Source organism: Canis lupus, chromosome 27, assembly GCF_003254725.2.
Source record: "Canis lupus dingo isolate Sandy chromosome 27, ASM325472v2, whole genome shotgun sequence".
Lineage (NCBI taxonomy): Eukaryota > Metazoa > Chordata > Mammalia > Carnivora > Canidae > Canis > Canis lupus.
In genome coordinates, this window is record NC_064269.1 from 44,490,515 (window position 1) to 44,516,794 (window position 26,280).

The 26,280-nt window shown below is 43.4% G+C and overlaps 1 protein-coding gene and 1 long non-coding RNA gene across 41 annotated transcripts in view; both read left to right on the plus strand.

Annotated features, from left to right (window-relative positions):
• The window catches only part of LOC112668984 (uncharacterized), a 113,589-nt gene extending 88,421 nt beyond the window's left edge, over positions 1-25,168 (plus strand). Inside the window, exons 2-5 of one of the 2 annotated variants that reach the window (XR_003141983.3) lie at positions 9,772-20,217; positions 20,562-20,743; positions 22,314-24,220; positions 24,435-25,168. This is a non-coding gene — a long non-coding RNA (uncharacterized LOC112668984). The remainder of the gene's footprint in view (positions 1-9,771; positions 20,218-20,561; positions 20,744-22,313; positions 24,221-24,434) is intronic. The other variant, XR_007406402.1, reaches the window with a different exon arrangement.
• CACNA1C (calcium voltage-gated channel subunit alpha1 C) overlaps positions 1-26,280 on the plus strand; it is a 746,601-nt gene that overhangs the window by 248,573 nt on the left and 471,748 nt on the right. The gene's annotated exons all lie outside the window — the stretch shown is intronic.

The following is a 26,280-nucleotide window of genomic DNA, read 5'->3' on the forward strand; positions in this document are numbered from 1 at the left end:
CCCAAAGAAAAGGGTTTATAGCAGCGATTCTCACTCGTGCAGAATAACTGGGGAGAGGGGAAGCTTTAAAAAAAAAAATCCTCTGCCTAACCCAGAGACTGATTCAGATGTCTTCAGCTGGGCCTGAACATCAGTATTTTCAAAAAGCACCCCTGGTGATTCTAATGTATAGCCAGGGTTGAAAACCATTTTAAACCAATGGTTTAGAACCACTCTAAAGGTGTTTAGAGACAGAAGGCAAAATGTACAGACCACAGCATAGAATTTGCTCTGTTTCCCAGGCTGGGACCAATAGAGGACATAACCTGATATTTAATCTACAGTAGCATATTCTGAAAATATCCTTCAGGATTTAAGAAGTTTGGGTGCTTAAAAAAGTTATTTGTACACCTATATTCATAGCATTCTTCACAATAGTCAAAAGCAGGAGAAGGGGCACCTGGGTGACCCAGCTGAGTGTCTGACTCTTGGTTTTGGCCTAGGTTGTGATCTCAGGGTCCTGGGATTGAGTCCTGCATCGGGCTCTTTGCCGGGTGTGGAGTCTGCCCGTGATTCTTTCTCTCCTTCTGCCCCTCCCTTCACTTATGCTCTCTCTCTCTTTAATAAATAAATCTAAAAAGCAATGGTGGAAGCAACGCAAGTGTCCGTGGACAGTTGAATGGTATATGTACGTGCAGGAAAAAGGAAGGAGAGTGTACACAGACTATGGCATAGAGGAACCTCAAGGACATTACATGGGGTGATATAAGCCCAGACATAAAAGGAAAAATACTATATGATTCCACTTATATGGAGCATCTAGAGACAGGAAGCAGAATGGTGGTTTTCAGGGGCTGGGGAAGAGAACTGGGCAGCGATTGTTGAATGGGTATGGAGTTTCTGTCTTGCCAAATGAAAAATATTCTCAAGAGGGATGGTGGTGGTGATGGTGGCACAGTAATGAGAATGTACTCTAATGCCTCTGAACTGTACACTCGGAAATGGTAAAGATGGTAAATTTTATGTTCTGTGTATTTGGCCACAATTTTAAAAATTCAATTTCAGATTAGTAAGAACAGTTTGTTTTAATATTTTGGAAAAACAGAAATTTATAAAGAAGAAAATTAGGAATCACTTGGTATTTAGATGTGTCCTTTTTCCTGCATGTGTGTAGATGAGCACATGCACACACACACACACACACACACACTTTGGATCTTACTTGATAGACAGCTTTGCAGCAAGGGTTTTCATTTGGACCTGATCTGGCTTCTTAGATATGGCTCTGTTTTGGGGAGGGCTAAGGGAGGTCATAGGATAGGGAGGCAAAATGGCATAGTTGAGTTCAGAGTTAGAAACAAACTGGATTCACCTTGTAGCTTTGATGTTCATGGGCCTGGGGCCTGATTCTGAGCTTACATCTCTTTGTGCCACAGCTGTTTTTGGAATTAAAGAGTTGCCAGGTACCCTGTCAGGCCCCAGGAAATGACAGCTGTCGTCGAAAATTCACCATAGGCCTCTGCTGACAACGCACTCATTAGAGGCATCTCCTGGGTGCTTGTCCTCCCCTAAACTTCCCCAAGGTTCCTGGGCAAGCCTTGACCCAAGATATTGGAAGCCACAGGGGCTACTGCCTGCTGCTGGGATCCTTAAGAGTGCCATGTCCTCTCTGGGTCTAGTGGCTGCATCTGTAAAGTGAGCATGTTGGGTCTGGGGTCTCAAGGTTGCCCCTCATCCCACCTGTGCTGACAGTCTTTGCTTCTTCATAACCTTTATATTCCTGATGCACAGTCATCCGTGGGCATGTAGTAACATTTGCTTAGTTCTCCTGCCCTCATTTGAGGGTCAGCATGAGCAACATGCAGTAATGAGCAATGTGTAGCCACATCCTAGAGGTGAGCCACTCCCTCTGTCCAGGACAGACTGCTCCATGGCATTTGCCTTTTCTAGGAAGTTGTTTCCAGTGGTTCAGGATGGTGGTCACAAGGAGCCTAGAGAGGCTCTACTGAGAAGAGAAAGATATTTTACCTTCAAGACAGGCCCCCGGGGGCAGAGGACCAGACAGCCCCCTCCATGACTTCTGAAGCTCTTGAACTAGGGCAGAGGAAACAGATGGATTGTAAGACTGTGGAAGGAAGTTCTAAGTCCAGCTCAGAGCTGAGCACATCTTTCAGCTGCCAAATGGAAGGTCTCTATGTGGCGATGCTGGAAGGGGAAAATCGAGTTAGGCTGGCTTGTTCCAAATAAAATGCTATATTTAATTTCACTCTGGGAAACATTTGATGTCCAGGCTACTGCAATATGTGAAATATATTTAAGAAGATCTGTTTTGTTATAACAGAAAAAAAAGGAGGGGCAGAGAGGTTCTCTTATCAGCTGTAGGTTGCACATAGAGGAATCTGATCACTGGTTTTTAATCATCCAGTGGCTACTGACCATGGGTTGACTAGTCAGTGTCTAGCAGCCTGAAAGTCGTTGGATGAGTTATGTACCTCTCCATATTTCATTCTGGGAATTGCCTTTCAAGGAAAACAAGACTCTCGGCATGGGAGGGAAGCTGTCAGTGGTAAAATTGGTGATGTGCATTTGTGTGCTTGACATATGGGAGTAAAGGTTGAGTGTAAGCCTGTGCCAGATTAAACCAACTCAGCAAATATGTGTCTATTTGTTTTCAAAGTCCGCCTGGTGGAGTCTTCTTTGCAGAATTGCTGTGCCCTCTGTGATCACCGAGAGCACCGTGGTTTGGACACTTCTCAATAGAAGATTGCTCACGTGCCTCTGTGGGCTACGCAGAGAATTAGGGAAAGAGCCCACAGAACTGCTTTACTTTTCACGTTGTGCCTGTCCCTTACAGCTTCCACGTGTCTCTATCCTAGCTCTACTCTTCTCTTGGTGTGATGTCAGAAGAAGCTCTCCTCCCTCTCCTGCCCTCATTTTATCTCCCATCAGAGGGCCTCGCTGAGGCAGGGAGACCAGCAAACAGGGCTGACTACTCAATTCAGGAAACTCTTTTCTTACTATTTTATCAGACCAACTAGGAACTAAGCATTTTGTTGTGGTTGTTCATTTATTGGAAAAAAAAAAAAAACACCCAGAATCAAGTATTTCAAGATTGTGCCGCTCTCTGGAGTTGTAAGTGGAAGTACTCACATCGAGTTTCCCATCAGACTTCCAGAGGGAAGGCTCCAGCCTTCTTCCCTGAAATTGGCTTGGCTTTATTCCTTCATGATGATTCAGATTAGAGAAAGAAACAAATCTTTTACAATGACTGTGGGGATTTCTCTTTGGAGCACCTGAAACCCTGGAAACATTTCCTTTCACACACACGGAGGGCTTGATTATATCCAAAAAGGATTTTCAGAGGTGCTGTCGGACCCAGAGCCCTGGGAGGGAGAGGAAAGACACGCTGTGTGGCCTGCTGACCCAGGGCCAAGGGGAGCCCAGGAGAGTGGCTATCCTTGACGAGGACTCTGACACTGGATGAACTCCAGACGGTGACATTGACAGAGAAACATCCAGGGAAAGCGGTTCGCGACTGTAGAAAGGGCTTCCTGCTCTTCAGAGGTGGAAGGAAATGACTCTTTGCCTCCTGCATCCCAAGTCAGCAGTTGCTGGTGGAAAGGGCGAGGGGAATCTGGGCACCCCATTTCTGAAACTGTGCTGTGGGTGAGCTGAACCATTTTGGAAAAAGCATGTGTCGGATAGGTACCTGCCAGAATCGTGATGCAATCAGTTTGTTCTGTGATCTCAGGGGAGCCCAGGTTCTGATCCGTCAGAGTGGGCATAGCAGTGCCTCGGAGAGTCGTCGGGAGGCTGCAGTGTGGTTACACATGTCAAGTGCCAGGTGAAGTGCTGGCTCCCTGGTGGGGGCTCAGCACAAGGCGGTTGGCACAAGCCTTGCCTCTGTCCACCCAGGAGGCAGCAGTGCTGGTGTGGCTGCGAGCCTCACCAGCATAGCCATAGCTGCTGTTGTAATCTAGAGGTCTCACCTCTAGGCTTTCCATTTTTTTGTTTCTAATAACATGTCGCGTCTTCAAATTATGAAAACAAGTTGTATCACCCTATCTGTAGCTTACTAGACAATTTATTAATTTTTCTTGTGTTAAGAACTTTTTTAAAATTTAAATTCAATTTGCCAACATATAGTATAACACCCCATGCTCATCCTATCAAGTGCCCTCCTAGTGCCCGTCACCATCACCCCAACCTCCCACCCACCTCCCCTTCTGCTACCCTTTGTTTGTCTTCCTTTCTAAATTTTCCCTAATTTTTCCCCTTTCTAATTAAGGGACCCTTTCTTATCGTCCCTTTTACTATTTCTTATATTTCTCATATGAGTGAAACCATGTGATAATTGTCTTTCTCCGACCAACTTATTTCACTCAGCATCATACCCTCCAGTTCCATCCATGTCGATGTAAATGGTTAAACTAGACAATTTAAATATCTCTATAATGTGAGAGAATAATACACTTTCAGGTGTTTTCTTATATGTTGTAATTTCTTATGGTAAATTTCCATTTTCTTTTTGAGATTAGTTTTAAAGGATGCAGTTTTCGGTTTCAATTTCTGGTTAGATTCTGCTGGATCTGTGTGATGCAGGTGAGCCATCACAGCCTGAGTTATCCATCAGTCTTGACTTGCCATCATTTATGGCATCTCTTGGCTTTTCCCCCTGTTTCTGGAAGACACCAGGTGATAATGTTTTACATTATATCATTATATTTAGCTCTAATATTATGCTTGGTTAGGGTCATACTAAAACTACTTTTTTCTGTGCATTCATTTACTCAGCAAGTATTTACTGAGAACATCTGATGCTTGGGCATGTGGATGGGCATTGGTGGTGCAGTGGTGAGCAAGAGAGTTTACATTTTCTGTGCGTGGTGGGGGAGGGGAAGGGGAGAAGGAGACAGAACATAGAGTAGTAAGCAAATCAATAAGAAGTCTTCCTGTTATGATTGGTGCTGTGAAAAAGGAATCTAAGAGACACAAAGCAAAGTGACAGGATAGCATGACGATAGGGAGTGAGTTACCTAAATCAGTGGCCAGGGAAGACCCCTCTGGGGCCATGATAACAAAAGGAGCTAGGCTTGCAAAGAAACAGAAGAAGCGTCCTGGGAACAGCAAGTACAAAGGAGGCAGGCCAGGCTTGGTGTGTGTGTCTGGAACAGAAGAGGAAATCTGGCACACAGTGAATGACCAGGACAGTGATGAGTGAGGAGGTTGGAGGGGTAGGCAGGGACTAGATCATGACAGCAGGGAGGGTAACGTGTTTATTGTTTTTGAAAGATTACCTTCCTGTAGATTGGAAAATAGACTTGGTGGGGGATGGGGGTGGGTATGAGAGACCAGTTGGGAGGGCTGGAAGCTGGTACCTAGTACCAGCAGGAGAGGTGAGGTAGATGGACATGATTTGCCCATTGGGATGAATGGGACATGTTTTGGAGGCAGAGCTGCTGGGCAGTGGAAATGGTTATACTCACTTTGGAGGCAGTTTGTTCAAAATATTCAAGAGCCTTAAAATCTTCATTCCTTTTGGTCCAAGAATTTTAGAGGATTTTATCCAATGGACATAATCAGAAATACACACAAAGACTATTTACAAGTATTTCACTGTCATCTATTCATAATAGAGTCAAACCTGAAATAATTGAATTGTTCTCCCTTATTCTTCAGTCTCTAGGGGATTAGTTGGCTACATTAGGATGCATCCATGTGATGGAACACCATGTAGCTATTCAAGTGATAAGGTGGAAGGATATTTAATGGCATGGGAAGATGTTGATGGAGAACTAAATGGAAAAACATAGAATAGTATCCATAATATGACCTTAATTTCATAAAACATATAAACTCTATTTATATCTCATATAGGTGTAGATAGGATATACCATATCTTGAGAGGTCTAAGAGGATGTACATCAGAGGGTTAATGACAAGCCACTTCCAGGGAATGAAATGACAAATGATTTATTTTCTGAATATTTGTGATTCTTAACAATTGTCTATGATAAACATTTTGAAATTAAAATTGAAAAACAAGTGTTATTTTAGAAAGTGATGGTTGGTCTTACTATGTCTGATTACACACAATAGTGAATAAATCAGTGAGATCAAATACCCTAGTACTCAGAGGGTGATATTTCTCTTCAGAAAGTTTGGGTTTAGAAAAACATTGGGTTTGAGTCAGTAAAATGGAGTCAGATTTCCAGCTCTGCTGCGGATGGGCACTACACTTAGCCTCTAACACACAGACGCTTTGCTTTTTTGATTTGCAAATGGAAAATGGACCATAGTAATAATGAAAGCAGTAATAATGTTTTCATGGAGTTGTTTCAAGGATTAAGTGACAGAGATGAGAAAATATTTTCTAGGAGGAAAAACACAATGTAAATATTAATATTCTAGGGTCCAAGACTTCACACACAGACTTGATTGTTGGCACAAATATATTTGGGGATGGGTCATTTGTGGAGGACTGTAGTGCACATCTTGTGCAATGAAGGGCCACATTTTGACTAAGTATTAGGCCAGCTCACTTCTGATCCCATGCCCTGGAAAAAGTGGACATTCTGAACTTAAGGTACAATTAGCTTGTCCCGAGAGGTGGGCAGCTCTGAAATGGAGTGCTTTCTCATTCACTGGAAATCTCTAAATGCAATGCCATCTAAGCAACAGCCACACCCAGAGCTCCTCTGATATATCACTCAGCTGTTTTGTTACATAAACCTATTGGAAATGAACCTGCAAAGTTGAATGGAGGGAGGCACCCGTCAGAATAAGGATGAAGGAGAAATGCACTGCCTCTCCATTTAAAAGGAGATATTTACTTTTTAATGGACCCTAGACACCGGGATCTGAAATGTCATGGTCCTTATGTAATGGCATGGGTATGCATGGAAACACTGATGAACAACTCACAGGCACGTGATTTTTAAATTCTTAAACTGGTCAAGGCGAGGGGCCATCCTGCCTTGCTCTGCAGGACTCACAGTGTACAAGATGGTGTTGTCCACATCACGGTGTCCCATTGGAGAGTCACCTCTCCTTACCTCTCCAAAGAGAAGCTGTATGGAAAATGTGTCCCTGATACTATCAGGGTTTGAACCTCTATTTTCAGCTTGGGATTTCTGGAAAAAGGGAAATGAAGCAGCCAGGCCTGACCAATCTCTGAGGTTGATTTCTTTGGGGATTCCCAGCCTCACTGAGGTGTGTAAAATATAGCACACACCAGTTATGGTCAAGGATGAGCTGCTCCTGGGCTGAATGGCTATATTGGAAGGAATACTGGTGCCCAGCAATGCCTTCTGACTCTAAGAATCCTAGCCTTGCCATTTTGAACAGGGACCCCGAGAGCTGCCAACTAGGTGTGCCAATAGTGCAGTTCCTTTGGACTTAACATTCATCACCCTTCCTGTGGTAGATAATCCTACCATCCATTTGTTGAATTATACAGGAAGTATAATAGCCACAGTGACAACTGGGCTGGGTACTGTGCCAACTGCTTTACGTACACCATTTTGTCCAGCCTTTGCATTAATTCTGGGAGGTAAGTATTGCTGGTTGCATTTCACAGATAAGGAAACGAGGTTAAGTAACTTGTCCAAGGTCACAAAGCTAAGAAGTTACTAATCTAGGATTTGGACTCAGGCATGTCTGACTCCAAGGTTCACAATCTGAACTCCCCTATTATCCTGCCTCTCTACTGAGTTGTTTTTCCAGCACTACCGATGGTTTTGAATTCAGTTTTACCCCACATATATTAATACAGGCCTGTTCTGTATTAGTCGCTAGTCAGGTAAAAAAAAAAAAAAAAGAATAAATTGTGCTTCCATACCTTAAGAAACTTCTGTGTATTATTAAAGAGTTTAGATAAAGCCTATAGCAAGAACTCAATAAATAATGTTGAATACAAAATAATACATAAGTACATTCTGGGTTACTTTACAGGTATCTACAACTCCTTTCAGATTGTGATGCATCCCATAAAAGATGTACACATAAAATCCTCTGAAGGCTTTAAGAAGGGAGGGAATACTGCATTTGGGAGATATCGGGAGAAAAGCAATTTGAATGTAATGTTCGAGATGGGCCTTACAAATGTTAGGGACTGTGACAGGTAGAGAGGTGAGAGTTCATTGCCAGCTGGCCTTGGTTGTTGGATTAAAAACTGAACCTGTTGTCTGCTGGTTGATTCTTGCAACTGACCCCATGCTCCTGGTTAGTTTCACTTTGTAATTCTCCTTCACAATGGTGTTCAGACCTTGGAAATGGAATTTTTATTATAATAAACATGGTTGGTCTCAAGAGACCTAGATGAAAAAGTGTGATTTCCAGTCTCCTTCAGTATGTAAATGGGCCACACATTTTTATTCTAGAACTCTCTCCTGCACTTCTCATCCACCTGGCCAAGCACCTAAACTTGGTTATCCAAGCATTCTCTTAAACTTAAGTCGAAAAGAGAATGAAGTGCCTTTCCCATCCTCCCTTCATGGTGAGCTCTCAACTTCCCAGACACCTGTTCTGACACTTCATGGCAGTAGCAGGGATGGTCAGGTACATTGTATTTTAATATTAAGGGAAGGATAGAATCTTGTGTTAGAAGATGACTTTGGAGGTCAAGATCTTTTGTTGGTTCACTTTGGGATCTTGGGCAGCAGCATAACTTGGTATTGATTTCCTGATGAAGAAAAGGCAACTTGGCTTCTTTCGTATAAGCAAATAGGGAGATGTTGGAGATAATTAAATCTAAAGCATCTTGGGGTCCAGAGATAGGAGGTCACATGTACATACCACTATGCCACTGCTGCTGTTGGCACATGGGGATGATAATGTATTTTTGCTTACAGAGTAATCTTCTGATGTTTGGTTGAAAGGGACGATGTGTCCCTGAGCCAATCAATGATGAGGGCTCTTTTTTTTCTATCAAATTTATAAAGTGCTTTTGGTCATGCCCAAATTTTGTAGGAGTGGAGAACTTTTTATTTTTAAGGTTGTGGCTTTTTGAGATGAATGACCAATAGCACCCCAAATGGAAGAATGTGCAGATTGTCAGGCCTCCCTTTCTGATATGCTTCCTTCTCTTGTACAAGTCACCTCACCTCTCTGCTTTTTGTTTCTCCATCTGTGAGACATTGTTCACTTTGCCAGGATATCTTCAATATGAATAAGATAATGTGTGGAACCCTTCCAGCTGCTGCATCATTAAAAAGTATTTATTCAGCACTTAACGTAGTGTTGCACAAAGAGAATTATAAAGACTAGATTCCTGCCTTGCCTGCTAGATTATATTCTAATATCTTCTTAAAAAGGCAGAAACTAGGCAGCTAAGGAGAACAATATTTCAAATACTATCTTTGTGTTTTAAGATACAAACAACAGTAGCATAAATAATTAACAAGAACTGAAAGAGAAGAAATCTGGTTATTAAGACAGAGCTCACATCAAAAATCTACAGATGAAATGGGAAGTTCTTACCTCTCTGAAACTGAGTCCTATGGGAACCTTGTTTTCTGTAAATAAAATTGCCAGATGTTATCCCTTGGACCTGAGCGAGGGAGCCTCAGTAAGAGGTGGAGGTGGGGCTACAGAGGCAATTCTCTGGATAATTTGGTTTGAGATTCTGGGTGTTAAGGTTTCTATCACTGTTTCTTCTTCCCCAGTGCAACTGAGACTCATATTAAGGCTTACAATCCTGAAGGAAGAAAGGTGTATGCTTTAGAGAGGGTGTTCTAGGGTAGTAGGCAACAATCCTTTCACTTTCTGAACATTGTGGTCATTGCATTGTAGGTCTTCATGAGAATGAGATCCAAATCAAGCTGGACATGGTAAGGCCCTAGGAGCAAGGCAGCTATACAAGAGCAACCACCGAATCATCTGAGTACGAATCATCTTGAGGAACTTTTCACAAGCCTATATAACATCTCACTTCTCCATCAATTAAACACTTTGAAAGGTTGGCCTCAGAGAGAATGCCATTTACTTCTCCAATGATATCTAGGTTACTCACTAAATCCCTGGCTGCTGCTTAGAGAAGCCAACCCCCCAGGTGTGTAGCTTATACACACACACACACACACACACGTGCACGTGCGTGCATGCACGTGTGCGGTTTTCTTCTTAGAGGGGGTAGTAAGACCTGTCAAAATTAATTTAATTAGCTGCTATTTGTGTTTTTCTTCATAGTTTACAGCATTCTTTGACTGGTATGATCTTTGATACCAAAAGTTAGCTCTCATGGTAGGCAGGACCGATACTGATGACTGCCGCTGTACACTTGGGGAAACTCAGAAGTTGAATGAGTTGGCCAGGGTCACACAACCAGGGTAGATCTAAGATGGAAGCCGAGTCTTTGAACTCTGCATTTGTTCTGAACACCTTATCTTTCTCTCTGGAAGGTCATCAGCCCTCTAAAGCCACTTGCATTTAAAGACCACCTGTCAATGACAGATTTTCTGCACAAAGATTTTAAGCCCCATATAGATATTTGTATTTCCTCTCAATATCTCACATTTTAAAATTGCTATTTGTCCCCAAAGCACACAGTATGGCTAATACCTGACTTGCTGCTATTAATAATTACACATGTCTTTGTTTCCTCCAAGGAGATTCAAAATGGAAGCGAGCAAGCTCGGAACTTGTCCTTCACTGAGTTTGGGTCATCAGAGCTATTAAATACATGGAGCTTGACTCCCATCTTCCTTTAGTTCTCAGGTTCTCTCCCTGTTGTTTTTCAGCAAAAGTTTCAAGTATTCTATTGGCACTAGGAGGACCCTTGAAAAACAGCCTATTGTAGTGCAAATTCTTTTCTAACGAATGCATTGTGTAAGCAGTAAATCTGAACAAGCGACACCTGGACTCTTGAGCAGGTGGAAGATGTTAACCTTGTCTGGGGCTTAAACATGTAGCTGTCCTTGCTGCTGACACTGTGGCCCCTGTGGAAGGAGGGGATCATAGCTAAGTGTTCACTCCAGAACTTCTGGGTGGGCCACTGGGTTTTCCCTTGGGCCCTGGCCTCCTCTTTTTAGCTAGTCACCCTCGCCTCTGAAGTTCTATCTCCCCGAGTTTGCCTAGGACCTCCTTCCAGTGCCCCTCTCCCTCTCTCTAAGACCACCTTTCTGGGAAAATGATTCTTGTACCTTAGTATCAGTTTTTCCTGAGGACATTAGCATTTCAAGCTGTCAGGCTAATTGGAGACTCTGTCCAGCTAGAGGAATCTCCCAGACAGGTGGTACAGTCTAGCGATGTGCACACTGGGCTTTGTGGTTGGACGGACCCGAATTGGAATCCCAGCTCCACTTTCAGCTAATCTTTGGCAAGTTACTCAATCTTCCTGAGTCTGTAAAATGAAGATAATGGTGCTGTGCTGTTGTAAGAAGGCCACACGGAGTCCCTGGCTATGCTCAGCTTGGGGAGAGTCACTGCATTTCTACAACACTTCCCACCTTCCCTCCTGAAGAAGCCATGAGGCATCTTCATCCAGCTTTCCATTTAAGGACAGTGGACAGTGTACTGATGAGGCAGCGGGAGCCCACGGTTATTTAAACATCAGCTATCACTCCTACCTGACAGTACACATAGTGTCAATTTCTTTCTGCTTTGGTATACTATATTTCATTGATTCAAATGAATACATTCTCCTTAAATTTCAATTCCTCTAAAATTGGCATGCATTTTATAATGGATGGTATGTTGTGGTTTAGTGGGCAGCATTTTTTCTTTCTTATTGGTCTGTAAAATAATGTCGGTCTTAAAAATCTATGATTCTTTCAAATTGAAGAAATACAGTAATTTTCTTTCTTTTTTTTTTTCTTTTGAGAGAGAGCAAGAGAGTGCAACAGTGGGCGGGGAGGGGCTGAGAGAGAGGGAGAGAGAGAGAATCCTTAGCAGGATCCATACCCAGCACTGAGCCTGATGTGGGGCTCAGTCTCATGACCCTGAGATCATGACCTGACCCGAAATCAAGAGTCCGACGCTTAAGCAACTGAGCCACTCAGGTGCCCCTATTTTTTAAAATCTGAGTTTAAATTCCCTCAGGTGTTAAAAAACTACTCTGCTTTGGCGATAGTGATGCAGTCTCTTCCCAGGCTCTCTGTTCTGGGTCATCTGTCCAATGTCCCCATGTGGCAGGTTGCTGTCTGGGTACAGAAGTGGTAGAGGAAGAGTTTCCAGGCTTCTGGGACACATTTGAATAGGGTGTAAATGACATTTAGGCTTGCATTTTGCTGCAGAACTCAGGTGGCTTGCAGGAACTCTGTCCCTGGCCCTGAGATGTCTTTCCAACACCCTATACAGGGAGCTGTCCTCTAATGTAATATTCAGGTCAGTTTTTTTTTTTTTTAAATGTTATTCTTTTTTTTTTTTAATTTTTATTTATTTATGATAGTCACAGAGAGAGAGAGAGAGAGAGAGAGGCAGAGACACAGGCAGAGGGAGAAGCAGGCTCCATGCACCAGGAGCCCGATGTGGGACTCGATCCCGGGTCTCCAGGATCGCGCCCTGGGCCAAAGGCAGGCGCCAAACCGCTGCGCCACCCAGGGATCCCCAGTTTTTTTTTTTTTTAAATACAAACAGTGAGCACTTACTGTGTAGTAGGCACTGTGTTAAGCACTTGACACAAATAGACTCTTTTACTTAATACAGCACCTCTATAAAAGTAGAGGCTGCTCAGTCTATATCTTCCAGAGGAAATAGAAGCTGAGGAGAGAACCTACTTGCCCAAGGCGTGGACTCAAGTCTGTCCCACTCCAGAGTCCATGATGTGAACTACTGTGCTCTACTCTCTCCCAGCCTACACTGGTAAAGTGGTCCTCGTGTTTTCCCCCACTCTGCCTTAGCTAGTGGTGAAGGTAAAACAGTACAGGAGTTAAGTGTGAGTTCCAGTTCACTAAGAATCTGGTTGGCATGCTGCGTGTAAAAATAGAGGGGTGTGGTTATGGATTTGGGGGGGTAAGGGAGATTAAAAAGGGGGGAAGCACAGTCAAGATTTTGAGACTTTCCAGGTTAGTTTTCAGCTCTCCCCCAGCTGCACTCCTTCCATCTTCTCACCTTTGTGGTTGTGTCAGCAGGGTCCCCTGGGCGGGGGCCGGGGGGGGGAGTTGAGGGGGCACGTGGCTGCCTGGTGCGAGCAGTGCTGCTCTTCGCCTGTCTGAGATTTTCTTCTTTCTTGAAGATAAATGCAGCAGGATGCTTCTCCCTCTTCTGACTTGAGTCAGATGTGCCCTAGTTGCCGAGGAAAGAGGAATAAGTGCTTGACGATCTGTCAGCTCAGGTAGAGGGAAAATTAACATTTCTAACAGTGCGTAATGGAGACTGACTATGCACCAGGAACTATACTATATGAGCAGGTCCTGGGGAAACAGAGGGGAAGACACTGCCAGGACTTCCAGGAGGCTCCATCTGGTGGGAAATACAGCAGATGTACTGGCCAATTATCATTAATGGGCAAGAGTTTTAAGGGACACGAGTACTGAGACACAGTGTTGCCTAGTAGAAGGAGCATGGGATTTGGAGTTCTGGAGACCATATCCAGCTTTCTTTTCCTTGCTGACTACTTAGGCAAGTTCAGTTTCCTAATCTTTATAATGTACATAAGTATATTTTTTCTTGCAGGCTCATTGAAAGCATTAATTAGATACTTGTGCAAAGTGCATGTGCTTCCTTGCAGGCCTCATCCAGTACCCGGGATGTAGTCGGAGCTCAGGAAGTAGTAGCTGTAATATGCATGCGTAGGAATATAAGCACATGTGTTTGTATATATATGTATAGAGATTTTTCAGTTCCTTCTTTCCTTTATTCAACAAGTATTTGTTGAATACCTGTTCTGAATACTAGGGATTTAGCAGTATATAAAACAGCTCTCCCTGCCCATAGGTTATACTAGGGCGAGACAATAAATAAATTAAATAAGTAAAACACATGATGTTGGGTGGTGACAAGTGTGTGGAGAAAGATAAAGCAGTAAAATGGGGATGTAGGTGTGGGTAGTGGCTTATATTATAAATAACATGATTACAGAAGGCTTCCCAAGGGGATGCTTGAGGGAACCAGCCAGGTGGATATTTGGGAGAAAAGCATTCCAGGCAGATGGAATTGGAAGAGCAATTTTTCAGAGGTGAGAGTGGCTGGGTAAACTCAGGGAAGAGGAAGGAGGCCAGAACATCTGGAGTGGCTCAAGCTAGGAGGAATGCTAGCTGAAGGTAGGACAGGGTGCTAACTAGAGGCCAGAAGGAGGAGGGCTTGGGCGCCATGGGAAGGACATTACCTCTTGGAATGAGTAAGGGCCCATCGGAGATTTTGAGTTAGAGAGTGGCATGGTCTGTGTTATAACAGGATGAATGTGGCTGCCGTGTAGAGAAATCACGTGTGGAGGAATCACTGTGCGTGTGTGTGTGTGTGTGTGTGTGTGAGCATCGAATCAGAGGACCTTCATGTAAGCCGAGAATATGATTGCCTTGGGTTACGAGGACAGATGAGAATAGATAGTGGAGGAGATAGAGGAGGAGGGGCCTGGAGAAATATGGTTTGGATTGTGGGTTTGGCCCTTCCTTGTTATTTGTCTGAATGGTTTTCCATTGCTGTGGGCTGGGGACACTGTAGCAGGAAGTGAGGAGCTGTTGGCCTCTCCACCAGTCCAGGGCTGGGCTTTGAACATGTCCAGATTGTGGTTGAATGGACATTGTGGGAAAGACCAAAACACACCGGTGTGTGTCAGAAACAAGAACAACAAAACAACAACAACAACAACAAAAACAAACAAGCGAAAAAACCAAAAACAACAACAACAAAAAAGAAATAAGAACAAGCCAAGACCTGAGGCCATGCCAGGGCAAGGCAGAGACCCTTTCACTGTGGCTTTCCCTTGTGCCAGATAAGGAGGATGGGAGTTCTCAGCAGAGGTGGGGAGATGTGGTGAGAGCCTGCAAATACAGTCACTGCAAAGTGTGTCTGTGGATCGCCCCAATTCCCCAAGAAGACTTGGGGACTTGAGAGCCCAGAGTATGAACTCAAATGTCCAAAAGGCTAAAAGGGGAGCAGGTGGGAGTTGTGAGCGACATTACACAGCACCCATCCTGACCATCAACAGCCTTGGGAACCAGCTAGTCTGTGCACTACAGACTTGTCCTCATTCTCTCCTGATCACTCAAGAGGATCTGTGCTTTTCTGGAGCAAAAAGGACTTTGTAACTAGAGTTTTCTGTTTTGATTTTGTGGGGTATTTTTCCCTACTATCAGTCACAAAGCCATAGATACATTTCCCCAGGACAAGAAGAAAGAACAAGTCTTGTGTAGTGCTCATTGTGGGCTAAGTACTGTTCTGAGTATTTGATTTGTATGAATTCCTTCAGTCTTCAGAGTGGTTCTGTGAGGTGGGTAGCATATTGTCCCCATTTTGCAGAGGAAGAGACTGAGGTTAAGGGCCTTGCCCAAAGACCTAAAGCTCATAAGTACTGGCCATTACTGGAACACATGCTTCTGCCTCCAAAAGCCTCATCTCTTTTCCCTTTATCAATCCAGTAATCATTTGTTATTTATCATGTGGAATTCATTTTTGGAAGTAATTTGTACAGACGTACACAAAGGAACTGTGTGGTCACAAAGGGAAAAAGCAGCTGGCTCAAGTCCTTGATTTTCCCATATCTGTGTGGGGTGCCTGCCTGGAAGTTGGCAATTTCCACTTCTAATGTGGTATTGTCATTTATCGACATATGTGTCATCCTCCTTCCTGTGGCTGGAAACTCACTGAGGCCAGAGTCCATGTGAAATTCATTTTTCTATCTACTATAGGGGCTATGCCAATGCCTAAAACATAGTAGGTCCTCAGTAAATTTGAAATAATTTCTCAAGTTGGATGGATATCTTTGGTAACAAATTATTAAGCCATCCATTTCTGAAAATAATGAAAAGGAGGACTTTTAAGCATGTGACTCATAAGACAAGGTTACACCTGAATGGTGCTTTTATGATTTCAAAACACTTCCATACAGTTTATCTCATTTCGGCCCCCTGTCAACCCTTATAAAGGTGTTGGGGTACACATTATTTTCCCAGTTTAATTAGGAGAAAACCAAGGTTAGTGTCAACAACCTTGACACTGTCACAAACAGGATTATTTTGTTTTTGTTTTTTATTTTGCTTTTAAAATCAGAGTAGAATGAGAATCATCACTCCCAATTTCTTACTTTGTGAGCAACACGTACCTACTGAGTATAAAGCTTGAACACAGGACCTAATGATACTCATTAGGCATGAACAAGAAGGTGTTTTGATTCCTTACTTTCTGGTAAATTGCAAATAATTTAGTATAGTGCTACTCAAAATGTGGGCCCCAGCTGGTAGACCAGTTACCAGTTACCAATCCGTAGTGTGATCATGAGCTTGTGGCAGAATGTAAATCAACTGTGTCTATAAACAGTGCTTAGTTTACTTGACTTTTTTTTCTTCTTCTTTTTTTTTACATTTTTCTTTGAAATAATCTTAGGCTCACATCAAAGTTGAAAAATAGCACAGAGAGTGTGCATAGATCCTTCACCCATCTTCCTCTTATGTTTATACATTGCATAACTGGAATATAATGGTTAAAATGAAGAAATTGCCATTAGTACAATACTTTCAGTTAAACCTCAGACTTCCTTTTGATTTCCCCAGTTTCTCTGCCTAAGCTTATTTTCTGGTCCAGGGTCGAATACAGGGTCCTGCATGATTAGTCATTAAGTCTCCTTTAGCGTCTCCCAGAAACACGGGCCTGTCCCTCAGTCTTGCCTTGTTTTTCCATGACTTTGACACTGTTGTTGAAGAGTACAGGTCAATTATTTTGGAGAATGCCTCTTAATTTGGGTTTGTCTGTTTCATCATGATTAGATTGAGGTAATACATTTTGCCTCCAGGATACATACAAAACTTCTGAATATCACAGAAGTAATGTGCCCTCTGCATTCTATCGTGACAGGGGCAAAAGATGTTAGAATGTGTTTTTACTGGTGCCACTAAACTTTATCACTTGGTGAAGGTGGTGTCTGTTGGGTTTATCTACTGTAAAGCTGCTATTTCTCCATTTCTAATTAATTAATATCCTGAGGGAGATATTTTGCGTATAATATTTCATTGCTTATCAAACTTTTGCTTGTAATTTTAGCATACATTGCGGACCTTGCCTGCAATATTTATTACTGTGGTGTTTGCCTAATTTTTCTATTGTCTTCTTTTCCTCTACATCTCTTAATTGACCTTCTTCTATTAGGAAGAGCTATCCCTTCTTCCTCATTTCTTTCTTTATTCAATTATTAAAATTAATAATTTAATTAATTTAATTAATAATATCACTATCATGTTATTTTATTCTATGGGCTATAATTTAATATTACTCTTATTTGTTCTGTTGTTCAAATTGTTCTAGCTTTGGCCATTGAGAGCTCTCCCAGGTTAGCTCCTGTCGCCTTCAACGTGCCCTCAGCCCTCAATCATTTTCTTGCTTTTGGACTAGGAGCTGCTCCAGAATCATCTTGAATTTTTTCTACCTCAGCCCTGGAATCAAACACTTCTCCAAGGCACTCTGGTTTCTTTTATTGGAGAATGATATTTAAAAACCAAGATTTGGGCACGAGGTGTGTTCATTGCTATCAACTTTTTTTATATCATTATTTCCTTGCTGAAGGGAGCTTCATATTTTGAAAGAGAGTCAACTAGGTCCTTATTTGTCATGGACCCGGAACAATCTGTGGCCCTGCTACTTTAAGTTTCAATGGTCTTAAAGATCTGTCACCATGGACATATCACCCATCTGGTGGTAATTTTAAATTCCCTTGAAAGAATCAGTGTTATTCTTTCACTCTTGCACAAAGCAAGTAATGTTGAGCACACAGTGTGTGTCAGGCCTTGGGGTTGGTGCTAGACTCACAGTGGTGACTGAAGTTCTCCTGAGGAGCTTATAATACAGTGTCTTCTATTAAATCTGGGAGATAGTACTTTTTTTTTTTTCTTCTTGGTCACTGCCCATTATGAGAACTCATTTAAGATTATTCAGTGTTCTAAAATGTAGGGGATTCAGCCTCAGTGATTTTTAATTTTGATTTTGGATCCAGAAATTGTTAGAATATGAACAGGCTACTCCCTGGCACAGCATCACTTGGTATCATTAAAAACTTTTGCCCATGACTTGATTCTGACATCTGGGTGGTTGACTCCTTTAGGCCTTATGCAAGGAGGCTGAAGATGAATACACTGACTTGAAAAGACTTCTGGTATCTAACTGCTCACTCTAACCATTGTGTGAAACAGTCTGCTGCAGGAAGGAGTCAAGGCTTGCCGCAAGAATCGGGCTCCGTCTTTAGTGTTTCCCTCTCCTACGGGCCTGGCGGAGTAGGAGTCCTCCTCCTCAAACTGGTCTCAGACCCCAGAAGGATCTCTTCAGCAAAAGTATGTTTCAAAGATCTGTTACTTGACTTTAATCTTCTCCACCTGCCTATCAAGTTGGATATGGGTTCAGATGGAAGGAGGTTAGCAGTGATGTCACTTAAGGTCACTTGGATGTGCATTATCTCCACTCCCACACCCTGTGCTTCCCACTGGTTTAACACAATCTGGCATTATTTCAGTGTTTCTGACTGTGGCTTGTTATTAGTATTTCCTTTAACTTTTTGAGCATACGTGGACTAAGAATCCCTTTCACAGCTCTGAAAGGTGTCCCTGGCAGAGGCTTCTGCTGGTAGGGCAATACTATCCTATCAAACAAGCCAATTGTCTGGAAGCGTCTGTTGGTCTTTTTTGCCTTTGGAAAAGGTGGGAATACTGAAAACAGATGCTAAGGCTTGTTCTCTCTATATTGATCCTTTCTGGCATCCATGAAATTATGAGTATTTTATGCCACTGAACACATATGTGTTCTTGGCATGTAAAATATACACACAATGACCGACTTACTGCCTGTTCTTGGGAGGAAGGGAATAGTGGAGCTGTGGTCAAGTTGATTGCTATGCACTCTGGTTAGAAATGGGAGGACAAGAGGATCAGTGGTGTTTGCCTTGAGAAGTAACAGGCATCTGAGAATCCCTTTGCCAGATGTGTCAAAGATGGGCAACTGGGGTGTGCTTCTCAGCAAATAGTGCCATTCTTCTCGGGTGGCTCCAACCTTGAGCTTGGTAGATGACCAGTGGCCCAATTATGGATATGGATCTTTCGTGCCCATCTCAGTTTTTGTGTAGGTGGTTTTCACGAAATTTTGTTTGTGTGTATCTATGTGTCTATATTTTAATACATGAAATCCAGTTTAGAGAACAACTTTGTGGGGCTCATCCTGCTTATAATGCAGTGGTCTGCCCTTGAGGATTTTAAATGAGCTGACCTACATAGCTTAACTATTTCAATTAAAAGTAACAGAGAGGGCGGCCCCAGTGGCTCAGCAGTTTAACGCCGCCTTTAGCCCAGGGCGTGATCCTGGAGAACCAGGATCGAGTCCCACGTCAGGCTCCCTGCATGGAGCCTGCTTCTCTCTCTGCCTGTGTCTATGCCTCTCTCTCTGTGTCTCTCATGAATAAATAAATAAATAAAATCTTAAAAAAAAAAAAAAAGGTAACAGATTGTGGATTAGTGAGAGGTGAAGGGCTGGAAGGCAAAAATCCCTCCCAGGAGCTCTGGTTCAGACAAGGCAGTAGAAGAGACAAGAGATTCTGGGTAAAAATCATAACTGATAGCCATCACGCGTGCTTTGACACCCTGCTATGGCTGAAGTCCTTGTGAAGATGACTTCTTGATACCTCATGCTATGGACTTGTATGGGATCTTCATGGATTGAGGCATGCTAACTCTCTTCTGGGGAAGAATTATGACAGTATTATTCCTAACTTTCCAAACATGCACTTGTCCACTTTCAGCTATCTCTACACTTGATTCTCTGAAGAGATGGTGCTTTCCCCAACTCTCCAAGCCTCAAGGGACAGTGTGGAGAAGAAATGCTGTTTATGGTACAGGGTAGCCATTCTTGCATTCTTATTCTCCAGTTCTTTTCTACTACTCAGAATTCTGACTCCACAGAAATTCCTAATTAACTCAGTTGCTCTACAATGACAAGCTAATCTCTGGAGCTACCAAGTCAGGAAAGTCATTCGGCCTGGATCAGCATGGATTTTCTCCCTTGCACCCAGTTCAGCAGCTGGGCACCAAACCAACCCCTACATTGTGGGATGAAGATGCCAAGGGCTGGAGCAACTCAGGGCTGATTGTTTCACTCAGAAAATCATGGGTTAGACATTTTTTAATTGCTAGCTTATTTTAAAGAGTTTTTTTTTGTTTATTTGGGTTTTTTTGGGGGGGGGTTGTTTTTGTTTTGTTTTGTTTTTTAAGTAGGAGATCAGGAGATTGTATAACCACTGGAAGGGGCCATCTCTCCTACATACTGACTGTATAATTCACCAGCTAGATGGGGGTGATGGGGGTTGATTTAGGCCTGTGACCAAGTAAAGGGTAGTACTTTTCAAATTCTATCTGTATGACTCCTTAGGAGTAGGGTGCAAAGCCGGGCCATGGCAGATGGGAGTAGGGAGGGGACAAAGAAATGAATGACTAACAAAGAATTGTCTCTAATAGGCCGGATAGAGGCAGTTACATGCACAGGAGATGTAGAAGCCACTTCTGGTCTCCATTCTTCAGTTCCAGTTCATGTACATCCTACTGTCTATCAGCTTACCATATATAGTGCTTATTATGGGACTGGCAGTATTCTAAGTGTTGTACATAATTAACTCACGGTGCTCACAGGACCTGATAAGGTAGGTACTGCTGTTATCCCTGTTTTATGGGTGAGAACTCTGAGGCATTGAGAAGTTATTAAATTTGCTCATAAACATTTGTTCTGGAGTGAGGTTTGGAGATCAAGCAGTTTGGCCTCAGTCTACCCATTATACCAAAGGCACATAGGTTCTGTCCTATCCCAGCCCCAAGGATTTTCAGAGAAGAATCCACAGTGCCCCTTGGGTTATCATGCCTCAAACTTGAATTTGCATATGAATAATCTGGGGATCTTAGTAAAATGTAGATTTTGATTCAGTAGATCTGGGGTGTGGCGCCTCAGAGTCTCCTCTCCAACCAGCTCCCAGTGATGTCATGTGGCTAATTCGTGGTCCACATACAACCCCATAGCAAAGCCTTGGTAGAGTATTCTTTGGTTTTCACTGTCAGATTGCACTTAACTGGCTGTGGAAGAAACTCTTCCATTTAAATAGAGAGCTCTTTCAGCAATAGAGTAATACGAATATGAATTGAATGAGTGATCCACTGGAAAAGAAAAGAATTGTAGTAGCAAGGAGTCATCAATTTCTGTTTAAAAAACTACTTTTCTTAGGACTTTAATAGAAAATGGCAAGATTGTATCGTCCCTTTCTGTGTATTGGCCAAGGGTCTTTCTTTTGTTCTTGGGCTAACTTCAGTACTTCTGGGCTAGCTTTGGCTCTAATTTTTTTCTGAGTCTTTGTTACATACAGTTCACCCAGCCACACCCCAGCGATGTACAAGGGATCAGACACAAAGTTAGATTCCATCACAGAGGCAGAGTCACCATGGTAACCACATCCTTTGAGTCTTGAGTGTGGCCAGCCACCTGAGCTGAGCCGATAGTTGAAGTGAACCCAGTTGTTCTCCTGAGACATGCAGAGAGTGATGCCTTGCCTACGCTAGGCTGCTGTATCTTCGTCCTTACAACCAGGGGCTTCCACTTGCTGTGAAGAGTCTAGATACTCAGAACCTCCTCCCCTCCCTGGAATCTTGAAGTTAATCTCCAGGGTGTTTTCTGATCCTAACTGCCCAACACCATGAGAATACTGCAGTGCCTTGGGATACTCTTGTTCTTCCGGTTTGAGTTTTGGTGGATAACCACATCTGGGTCTTGCTGTGTTAATGTGTCAGTATTTTGGTTTATCTGCTTACTGGTAGTATGGGGCATATGGCAAATCCAGTAGTGAATGGGCCAGGGCAGATCAGACCCTACCACATGGTGGCCTCATAGGGAATCTTAACTCTAGTGTGTGGAATCCGTGAAAAGTGTGCCTTGCTAGATCAGATTTTCATTTTATGTGCTATGGTAAAAGCCACCTCTTATAACTTGGAACAATCTCCTCTTCCTCTCTTCCCTTTCTGCCTCTCTCCATGGCCTCCATTGCTCAAGGGACGATGGTGTGGGTTTGCTTTGTCCATCTCACTTGGATGACATCATCAAATAAGCACTCTGTACCTCTTCATTGAGACCCCTGAGATGACCTAATGTTTGATGGAGCTGAGAAAAAAAAGAAACCAAAACGACCCAATGGAACATAAATGCTGATTTTAGTTATTCTTGTTTGATAGGAACGATGAACTCAGTTGCATTAGCTTGGCCACATGACTTCTTGAGAGGCACCTTTCAGATATGGAAACACTTTAGAGGGTTGTGTTGAGCCTCAAGAAGACATTGAGCACTCAATTCTCAGTGACCAATGGTTGACCTCTTTTGAGACATTTCCAACTGGAAAGGAGAGACAGGTCTTCCTGCCTCCCATGGAACCTCATTTTTAATGATGTGGCTTCATGAAGATGTGACCTAAGGAAGAACTGGGTACAGACAATGCTTTTAATCTCACTCACCTTATTCTTCAGTTATATATATAAGCGTCAAGAAACCAGTGTTAGCTAACAGCACTGTTTTCACTGCTAAGCAAAACTTCGGGAAGGGGCATCCTTTGATAGAACATTAATGAACCAATTTTCTGTCAGTCTAAATTAAAACCTACACTGCTTCCCTTTTCCCTCCCAAGCTCTGCTCTTATAGACTTACTCCAAATCATCTTAAGTGGTATAAAACTGATGGTGATTGGTTTTAATATTGAAAACCTAAAATTAATAAATGTAGTTTGGACTGCTGCTCCTGTCCATGTGTTCTTTTATGTAGGTTTATTTAAAAGCCAAACAACACTGCTGCTTCCAGAGACCCTTTGTTCTGGTCTTCATTATCAAAGCTGATGGAATCAGGTTTGGGACCAAGGCTTATGCCCACGAAACTGGCCAACTATTAGGCAGAAGAAGCATTTCTTTTCAGAGTAACCAGTATAGATAGTAAGCAAGATATGTATATAAGCCAAGAAGTATTTCCTGTAAAGGAGTAACCAAATAATTAGTTGATTTTGACATGATCTTCCCATAGACATAGTGGCAATGGAGCAAAGATACACTTTTCCTGAATTTTGAAAGAATTTGAGCAGTTCTTGCCTTGAATCTGATGTCTGTCAGACCCAGAAATTTCACATACATTCTCTGGCTGGCACAGGGTGGTGAAGGGTGAACGGTTTGGGAAATGAAGAGGTTTGGGATGAATGGCACTGAAATCACTTTGAATCTTGGAGAATATTTGGAGGGGGATCCCTCAGTCTGACTCCCTTGTGAGTCAGAATCAACAGGGAGCTCAGTAGGGACCCCGATGGGTTGAGTTAATGTGGAATGGGCTTAAATGGATCCATGGAGTGTTCTGAAGAGGAGGGGGTTGGCTCTTCTCAGACGAGGGAGGGGATCTGGATTCCTTGGTCCTTTGGGTAGAAGGTCACTATGTCCAAAAGGATTCTTTGAAGAGTTGTTGCCCATCTTTGTCTCTGAGAAGCAGAATAAAAGGGTTGTACTTGTAAGAAGTAGAGAAGAAGAGGTGAAGTTAGGAGATCTCCATGGCTGTGGCTGAGAATTAATGATGCAGAAAGGTTCTGGAGCCCCTAACTCTGGTTTTAAAGGTCAAGGGTTTTCACCTTGCCTAGTAAGCTCCTCAGCTTACCAAATGTCTTTGATCACATTGCTTAACCACCCTGAACCTTCATTCCCTTACCTGTAAAGTGGAGATAATGCTTGTTCCAGAAGATTGTTAACAGGATCACACGAAGTAATAATATCTAGCATCAAGACTCACATAGCTCTTCAGATGTTCCAGGCCATTATTACTGCTTCTGGTTCTGTTACAGTGGCTGACAGGGGCAAGATGGTAGTGGCCATAGAAATGTCAGGTTGGAGACATCAGAGCTGGCATAGAGATGCAGCAGAACTGATTGAAGGGAAGCTACCTACAGAGCACCCAGTCTGACTCCATCCACAGGCTGGTGCCTGGTCACCTAGAGGACAGGATGGGTTGTGACAATAGCACCTCCCTTGGCTTCCGGGGTGACACACATTTCATCCTGGAGAGGCTTTTGGTGGGAGCCACAGCCGGAGGAGGATACGGATGTGGAGATAGTGTCAGAGTGAGTTTCCGCGGAGCCTGTAGAGGGTCGGAGGCTGCAGCCCCTCGGCCCCATGGCCTGGTCCCTGAGCTCCTTTCCCGGAGTTTCTCTGGCTAGTTGTAGTGTTTCAGCGTCTTGCTCAGGAAGTCTGGTTTTTAACTGGTAAAAGATGTTATTCCAATCGTCTGTTTTCATTCCCTTCTCTGTTTTTGATTGTCCTCTCCTCTCCCACCAGCCTCCCACTCTGCCCCCTACACACCCTGCCTGCTTTCCAATTTTAGCGATGTTACCAGGGCAGCTTTTCAGAAAGCCTGCTTCAGTGGTTCTTGCCTGGGCTGCTTCCACCGCGGCTGTGTGCTGGGGACCATTCACTGAGCCTCAGCCATCGTGCCCCATCTGTTCTTCTGGCTGCGGCCACCCAGCATCTGTGGGGGGCGGCGAGGGCTGAAGATACCCAGACAAGTGACGGGGAGGACCTGCAGCAGGGGTGCCCAGCAGGAGACACCCACTGAAGGGCTCTGATGACCCCCAGGGGTGGGGGGACAAGGTGGGAAATGATCACATTAAAATGAAAAGATCTTAAACGTGATTTGTGAAGAATTAAATTTCTTTCAAACTGCGTTATTACTCATAGGAATTGTATCAATCAACAGTGAGCACTAGATTGCTGGATCAGTCAGAAAATATTGTTGCTGCTGAAGAATCAATGCTAATTGAATCATTAGGGCATTATTACATGAAACACAGATAGCTTGTGATGATAACTCTCTGCTCCGCTTGGTTGGTCATCCTCCAAGAAGCAGTGACACTCTGTACTGTCTGATGCCTGGCAGGGTCTCCTTCATTACCAGCTTTCTCATTGGACTTAGGTGTGTAGTGGTTGTGGTAATATTTCTCTATTAAAAAAAAGAAGAAGAAGATGTAACACAGTCCTGCTTGAAGTTGGTAATAGTGAGCAATTTTGACAAGGAAGAAGGTTAAAGAAGAATTTGTATTATATTTTCCAAATCTCCTGGTGGGGTCTTTGATAAGTGAGCATGCAGCTGCAACTTTCCTGAAGTAGGCAAAATGCAAAAAAGTGATTAACCTGAGCTCAGAATATAAGGCAGGGCTGCAATGGGGGTGCTAGGTGCAGCCTGGCCACCCAGGTCTGAGCCCTCAAGTTGGCTAGAATGGCTTCTGAAGGGGCAAGATATTTTGTAAGGTCTTAGAGGCTGGTGTTAGAGCTGGGTTCCCTCTCCATCCTCCAAAGACTCTGATATTGGCCTTTCTGCCTAGAGGTGCTGATGGGTATAAGTGAAGGCAAAAGAGACTTTCTTCATCCATATCTGGTTTTTAGCAAATAGTAAAGTAGGCCACGTTGGCCTCAACCTTCCCTCCTCTTCCACCTCTCTTGTGGCCATTTCTCTTGTCCCTCCATGCACCCTGCTGACCTCTGGCAGCCCGAAGCCCCTACCTGGAACCCTCACCCAGGCCGCCTCTCTCACTTAATGGGAGTGAAATTGTTCTGAAATTCCCCTCCCTTTGTGGGAAGACCCCACCAGGCCTGGATTTCCAAATCCCCTCATCCCACCATCTCAGTGGGTGTTTGGGCCCATGTGAGGTTCCTTCCAGGGATTATACTTGCTTTTGAACAAGAGGTTTCTGGGAATGTATGACCTAACCCAAATGGAATGATCCTTGAGGGGATTTCAAGGGTTTCTTAAGTAATGCACAGACAGACACAGTTCACATAGCCAGTCCTGGCTGTGTCTAGGAGGTATGGGGTGGAAAGAGGAGAGGTATTTCCTTGAAGGCTCACTGCAGCCTTCTTTCTGACTTGCATATGGCCCTGAAGGCCTGATTTCCCCCCACGTGTCAAGGAGCAAGTGAGCAGGACAGCGTTTGTTGCACACCCACTGCCGCACCGGCAGGGTGCTCTCATGTAGATCATTCACCTAACACTCAGAAGAATCCTCGGAGATAAATATTATTACCCTCCCCTCATTTTTGAGTACGAGAACACAGAAGCTTTAGCATTAAGTAACTTGCCCAAGATCATGTAGAAGAACTAGCATTCAAATCCAAGTTATCTCAACCAC